Genomic DNA, 6,000 nt, shown 5'->3' on the forward strand with positions numbered 1-6,000 from the left:
TATCACTTCTATAACCCAGAACCTTATCAAGGATCACTGTGTCATGCCTTCGAAATATAACACCCAGAAATAGTTAGCATTTCTGGTTCCCCATTTCTGTAGAAGCCTGGATGATTAAATTCTCTTAAGTGCCTGCCAGCAGATGCAGGTGGTCCAAGGGCATGAAATATACGGTTTAGTAAGATCTCCAGCTCTTTTTCAATGGGTCATGCCATTAGGGAAGGTTAATCATGGTTGTAGGCATGTCTGAGACATTTTCTTGATTGACAATTGATATAGGAAGATCCAGCCCTCTGAAGGTGGCAGAACCATGTCTGGGCAGGAGAGCCTGGGTTGTGTAAGAAAATATCTGAATCTCTGCCCCAGAACAAGCTAGTAAACAGTGTTCCTCCTTGGCGTCAGCCTCAAGCCTTGGCTTCCCTGGATGATGAACCATAAGCTATAATAGTACATAAACCCTTTCTTTCCCATGTTGGTTTTAGCCAATGTTTTATTATAGCAATAGAAAGCAAACTAACATAGTAATTTAAAGATGTAAAATCGCTCCTGCCCTTTAGTGCAATGCACTTTAGTTCTGTCTCCATCTTTGATTTTTCTGTTTAGGTCTGTAACCCATTTTTAAATTGGGTAATTTGGTTTTCTGGAGAACTTCTTGAGTTCCTTATATATTTTGGATATTTGCCTGATATTGAGTGTTGGCTTAATGAAGGATTTTTTTTCTCAATCTGTGGGTTGCTGATTTTTCTATTGAGTGTCTTTTACCTTATAGAATCTTTTCAGTTTCATGAGGTCCCATTTATCAATTGTTGATCTTAGAGCTTGAGCCATTGGTGTTCTGTCCGGTGAACTTCCCCCTGTGCCAATGAGTATGAGGCTCTTCCCCACTCTCTCCTACATTAGATGCAGTGGATCTGCTTTTATGTTGAGGTCCTTGATCCACTTGCACTTGAGTTTTGTGCAAGGTGACAAACATGGATCTCTTTTCATTGTTCTACATGTGGACTGCCAGCGAGATCAGAACCATTGACTGAAGATGCTTTCTTTTTACCATTGTATGTTTTGCCTTCTTTGTCAAAGATCAAGTGTCCATAGGTGTGGGTTTATTTCTGGGTCTTCAATTCTATTCCATGGATCTACCTGTCTGTCCCTGTACCAGTGCCATTTGGTCTTTATGACTACTGCTTTGAAATATAGCTTGAGGTCACGGATGGTGACAGATACAGATACTTAACACCCAACCACTGGACTGAAGTTGGGGACTCTTATGGTTGAATTAGGGGAAGGGTTGAAGAAGCTAAAGGGGAGGGAAACCCCATAGGAAGACCAGCAGTCTCAACTAACTCAGACCCCAGGAAGCTCCCAGAGCTACCAGATGGCTCACAGAGCCACCATCCAGGCAGCAAACATGGGCTGATCCGAGGCCCCTGACACATATATAGCATGGACCGGCCTCAGTATGAGAAGATGTGCCTAATCCTAGAGAAACTTGTGGCCCCAAAGAAAGGGGAAGTCTGGTATGGGGGAGCAGCCCCTTGGAGGCAAGGGAGAGGAGGAATGGATGAGAGGACTGTGGGAGGGGGGACTTGGAGGTTAGGCAATGGCTGGAATGTAAACAAAATAATTTTTTAAAATGCATTACATAAAATGGAGAAAAAACTATTTGCAATGCAAAGTGTCTCTGTTCTCAACCCTCTCATTCCCTAGAGATAGGAGCTGCTCACGGGCGTATTCTATGACAGTTTTGTGGTAAAAAAACTTGGGAAAGCTTTCTGTGAATCCATATGCTTTTTATCTAGGAAAATACTGATGCGCCAGGGTAGAAGCTGGTTAGGTCCTCTATCAGCTGTTAGCTAACATGGGGCATTCCCTATCTGTGACACAAGCCCATTGTGTGCCCAGTGCCCTAGTTGTGATCCAAGACCATTGTGTGTCCAGTGTTCCCATTAACACAACTGCTTCATTCTCTGTGGTGGTCAACTTCACAGTAGCTAGAGACAGCTCAGAAGAGGTAACTGCAATTGAGAAAATGCTTATACCAGATTGCCCTTAGGCAAGTCTGTACGGGATTTTCATGACTGATGATGAATGTGAGAGAGCCTAGCCCACTGTGTACTACCTCTAGACACATGGTCCTGGGTGTTTTACAAAAGCAGACTGACCAAGCCAAGAGGAACAAGTTAGCAAGCAGCACTGCTCCATGGCCCCTGTTTCAGTTCAGACCCCCAGGTTCCTGCTTTGTGTTCCTGTTCTGACTTCTTCTGTCCTAGAGTGTAACCTGAAAGTTGTAAACTGAAATAACCTTCCCTTCCCAAGTTGCTTTGGGTCATGTGTTCATCACAGCAATCGGAAGCAGACTAAGATATTTCCCAACTTTGAGAGTAGTTAAAACTTGCATTTGATGTTGTTTGCTATTCTAAGCTTAAGAATGCTGGCTTTAGAAATGTGATGTATTAATCTTTTCTGTAGGAGAAAATGCAGGCATCAGCTGGCAGCCAGCCTACCTGGCACACTGAGCTTCTAACTAAGAAGAATGGCACAATATGCTCCTGTATTTTCCCCAAAATCAGAACACTGAATTCTGAAGTAGGACTGAGTAGCAAATAGCTAGCCAGTTGACCAGTCTGCACTCTTGCTGGCTCCTTTCTATGTGCTGCTTCTCCACAGAGAGGTATTAGCACTCAACTGTCTAATCTGAGGTAATGTGCTGAGCAATCAGTCGATAGGCTTCCACGGTGTAAGTAGTCGTTCACCTGCATTAAAGCAGACAATGTTCTCTGTCTCTGAAGTGGTGCATCTCCACATCCTTTAGAGACCTCTTTGTCTGTTGGTGGATGTCCCAGAATTGGCTGCAATGCTAGTTTTTAGTTAGTTTTAATGAACTATAAACATTAGCATTCTGAGTAGTGCATCTCATTGTAGCCATTCTCTACATACTTGTCATTATTCTTTGTTCTCATTCATCCCTTCTACCCTCCCCTGTCTCTGGTTGGATTCCTTCGTTAGTTGTATTCTGTTGCTTTCCTTAGCCCCATGAGCTCTACATTCTTGAAAGCATCCCTTTGAAACATATATTCAGTAACCAATCTTGATAATTACAGTTGATTCCTTGCTTGTGTCCACAAGGTAACTAAGAGCCCGTTGTCTCTACTTCGCTTTGTCTGTGCTTTAGCTGTAGACACAGAAAATTCTTTCATCTTTCCCCTTGAACCACTGTGAACGTCAAAACATCTCAAACCAGAATACTCAATAATCCATGACTGAGAGATTTTCAGTTTAACAATGTAGTGATTCACCTTGTAGGATCAGAATTGAGTCAGTGGGTCAGTGATGGACCTTGACCTAGATTGCTTAATTATGTTTACCGTTTGCCTTCTATTTAAACCCAAGTCTCATGTTAGTACTCCAGAGACAGCTATAATGGCATCTCTGCCATTTGTAGCCATTAATCAGACCATTTGTTTGTCCCTCTTCCTGGCTCAGCCATTTGTCTAACCATCCTTGCTCTGCTTCTCACTGTATTCCTCTCTTCAATTGGTGTTGTCAGGATGAGTGGCTGTCTTAGGGTTTCTATTGCTTTGAAAAGACACCATGACCACAGCAACTGTTATAAAAGAAAACATTTCCTTGGAGCAGGCTTACATTTCAGAAGTTCTGTCCATTATCATTTAAACATGATAGCATTCAGGCAGGCACGGTGCTGGAGAGGTAGTTGAGGGTTCTGCATCTAAATCCACAGGCAGCAGGAAGAGACAATGTGCTACTTGGCCTGGTTTGAACTTCTGAAACGTCAAAGGCCACCCAACCAGTGACACATTTCCTCCAACAGGGCCACATCTATTCCAACATGGCCATACCTTCAGTAATCCACTCCCTATAAGTCTAGGGGACCGTTACTCAAACCACCGTAACGGTGAAGTATAGCTTGCAGGTACTCCCAGGACTTAGGTTCTCCATAAAATTTCCTACAAAAATTTTTCTCTACTTGATTGCATATCTCTCTTCTGGCAGCATTTATAAAGCTATAACAATCGTATATTTTACAAGTTGAGGAAAATTTCCTCTTCTTCATGGTCCCTGGTATCATCCTTTGGTCAGATTGTATAGATGGTTGCTATAGTTAATTTGAAAGGAAACGTTATCTTGTTCTATTTTAAAATTACCGTTGCTTTTTCTTCTCTCTTCATTTGGAATTCTAGTATTGTATTTAATCTTCACTGTTAGCTGTGGTGTGTGTGTGTGTGTGTGTGTGTGTGTGTGTGTGTGTGTGTGTGTGTATGTGTTCACCTATATGGATGCATTTGAAGTTTAGGGCATCTTTCTAAATTGCTTCTCCGCCATACATACATACATACATACATACATACATACACACACACACACACACACACACACACACACACACACACACACACACACAGAGATAAACCTAGCAACCACCCTTCCAGCCAGACTGAATGGTTCTCTTCATTCCTATCTTCATCTCTCAGCATTTTGTAATGCCCCTCTGCCTCCTCCTCTTCCCCCTCCTCCTATTTTCTTTCCTCTTTTCACTGTTTTTAGACATTTGATTTTGAAGTCATCTGAGCACATTTATATTTAAGATCCTTGGGCACTTAACTTTTTACCTAAAATGTTTGTAAATGGGCCCAAAACAGCACATCTCAGCTCTCCTGATCTGGTCTCAAGGCAGTAGCTATTTTCTCAGTCTTTATCTTTGCTTTACTTTGGATAATTTCTGAAGCTTTATTTGTTCCATCTTTGATTTCATCAGCTTATGGTTTTGTCTGTATGATAACTTCTTTTAGTAAAATTTTAAATTTTAACAGTTCTGCGTATTTCTTTTAGATATCTTTTATTTCCCTTGTGTCCATGTTCCACTCTTCTCACTGAATTCTTAAGTGTCCATAGGTGAAGCATTTAAAGAATGCTTAAATTATACCTAATCTATTTCTTTTCATATTTGTGTCTGTGAGACTCTATTTCCCCAAGATCTGTACAACCCTGTGCTGCACTGAGACCCTGGTAGTATTTCAGCCATGGAATGTGGTGAGTGTTGTGCCTGGAACTTGGTGCCTTCCTTTGTAGTGTGACTTTTTGCTCTGGTGGGCAGTTATATATGAGAAAGTATTGGTGTAGGACCCCATCTCACTCGTGATTTCATCTAAAAGCCCTTGTTATTAACAGTCTGCAAAATACTCATTTTTGTCTTAAGTCTCTTAAGAGGGAGTGATTATAACTATAACATTATCACAAACACTGTTGTAATAAAACAAATTCTATTGTTTTATTATATATAAAAATATTACTAGTTGGGGTGGTTAATCTTTCTCTAATTTATAAGTTCATGTTATCATATATGTGTGTGCTTTGAATATTGGTCAATTCCGTGCTTTGAATATTGTTCAGTTTCTAGAAAATAACTTTTAAATACTGCCTTTTGTCTATTTTCCCCCAGGCTCTATCAACCATGGTTTCTTATAGTTCCATATAGTTTTAAAACAGAATTCTTAGCATCTTACGTTGCAAATCCCTTTGGAGACTGCAAATAACTAAGCATGGCTCACACGTACTGAACAGTTGCCAACTGTTCTAGAAAACAAGCATTATTTCATTTCCAAGTTGGAAATCGCTTACACAACATGGCATCATTTTACTGCACCAGACACAATTATTATTTATTATTATTATTTATTTTATAAGTGAACAGATAATGTATTTCACTATTGGACTTTATGTGGCAATTTTGTTTATATCGCCCTTTATTTGCAGAATCAACCTAAATCTTTGTACCTCTAGAGTGAATGTTGTCCTACTATTCTCCTATTTTCAAAGCATATCTCCCAATATCTAAATAAGCCATACATTCAATTGCAAAAATGTAAACACAAATATACTTTCAAAACCTTTGCATATTATTTAAGACGCCAGTTTACTACAGAGGGTGAAAAACGCTGATAAGCCATGGTACCTAATAAAATTCAGAAGCCCACAGCCTGAATG

The sequence above is a fragment of the Rattus norvegicus genome, chromosome 1 (assembly GCF_036323735.1).
Source record: "Rattus norvegicus strain BN/NHsdMcwi chromosome 1, GRCr8, whole genome shotgun sequence".
Taxonomy (NCBI): Eukaryota; Metazoa; Chordata; class Mammalia; order Rodentia; family Muridae; genus Rattus; species Rattus norvegicus.